Raw genomic sequence first — 1,807 nt, forward strand, 5'->3', positions numbered from 1 at the left:
TATATGTTTTGCATACGGTTTGAAGGTTGTCTGCACTAGTTAAGAAAAAAGTAATCTTTCAAGACACCATAGTTTATAATAGTGGGGCGGTGGTGGCGCTCGCCTTTAATCCCAGCACTCTGGATGCAGAGGTAGGTGGATCTCTGAGTTTGAGGCCAGCCTGGTCTACTACAGATTGAGTTCGAGGACAGCCAGGGCTACACAGAGAAACTTGTCTGGAAAAATCAACCCCTCCTCCTGGAAAAAAAAAAAAAAAAGATAGCCTATAACAGTAACTCTTTCCAATGTGGTTGGAGTTTGTTGAAGCTCACCATAGTCTTGAGTGATGCTTTTGTTAACGTGCATTCTTTAGAAGCTATGTATCAAAATAGCCAGTGTGGGTTATCGTTTTTGTGATCTAAAAAGATTGTTCATTCACAACACAATGGAGAATATGTCATTGTCAGCATTAAAAATATCAGAAAATGTCTGAAATATTCTTTTTAGAGCATCCAGGTCAGGATAAAGTCTGTGACTCCCATTAACTTGGGTTTCATCTCTACCTTGCTCTTCCATCCATCCATCCCTCCAATCAGTCCATTTTTTTCTCCAAAAAATTAGGTGTAGGGCTGGAGAGATGGCTCAGCGGTTAAGAGCACTGGCTGCTTTTCAAGAGGACCTGAGTTCAATTCCCAGCAACCACATGGTGGCTCACAACCATCTGTAATGAGATCTGGTACGCTCTTCTAGGGTGTGTATATGTAATAAATAAATATTAAAAAAATTAGGTGTAAAAGTGTACTATTTATACTATTCAATTTAAAAAGCAATACTTCTAGTGAAATATAGGAACACAGGAAACTACTGTTAGAAGAAATGAATCCTATTCTTGGACTTAGAATTTCAAATTTTGTTTTTGCATGTCTGCACGTGTGTGCTTTAAGGACAAGTCGTTGGTAAGATTTTGCATAATAAGCACAGGTTTGCTATTCTATGAGCATAGATAACAAATGAGTCTTCTGGAACTGAGATGCATTTTTTTTTTGCAAATGAAGTAAGTTTTTTTTTAAGTTAGATGTTTCGTCTTCACAATATCACAAAATATAACTACAATAATCGGAAGGTTGATTCTAACTTGAGACAGACTTCTAATAAATGGAGTATTGTGGACAGTGTTTCCTTCTCTTGAAATTAACCTTTTAGCAAATGTACCCAAAGGTACATAGGAAGCTATGTCTCTTGTTGGCAGAGCACACAAGAGAACCTGAGCATTTTTCTCCTGAATGACAGCAAGTCATTAAGGATGTCAAAGGAAGGAGTGTTAACCTAAATCACTAAGTGAAAAAGTGTACCTAAATGCTCCCAAGGGGGAAGGGCGCTTTAGTGAGATTTACTATTTTAACAAATGTTGGCAATTGTTGACTTGCTTTCTCAGGAGGATTAAGCAGCAAAACAATTTGAAAAGTGATTGTGCTTCATTAAGTATAATATAGCTAAGCCTGTTTTTGTATCACGGGTCAGAATGAAAACTCTTTTCCCCTAAGAAGCGACTTGAGATACCTTTTAGCAATAAGCGCCTGCCTCTAGGGTCCATAAAAGATGGTTGGAAACCAGGGGCTAAAGGGGGTCTGTAGGGGGGGGATGGGAAGGCGATGGCTCCGACAGTGGATTGAATGTGTGTGAAAAAGTCCTCCTCCAGCCTCGGAGGGGGTGTCTCCCCCAATACCAGCTCCCTCCCCCAGGGCTCATGGGGCGGGTCCGGTTTGCTCAGTAGCAGCGGCGACCGCAGCGGCAGCCTTGGGGCTGAGCGGCGGTGGCCTCCTGGCAG

The sequence above is a fragment of the Alexandromys fortis genome, unplaced genomic scaffold (genome assembly GCF_014885135.2).
Source record: "Alexandromys fortis isolate MF-2015 unplaced genomic scaffold, M_Fortis_MF-2015_v1.1 scaffold_8_9099976_23576923, whole genome shotgun sequence".
Taxonomy (NCBI): Eukaryota; Metazoa; Chordata; class Mammalia; order Rodentia; family Cricetidae; genus Alexandromys; species Alexandromys fortis.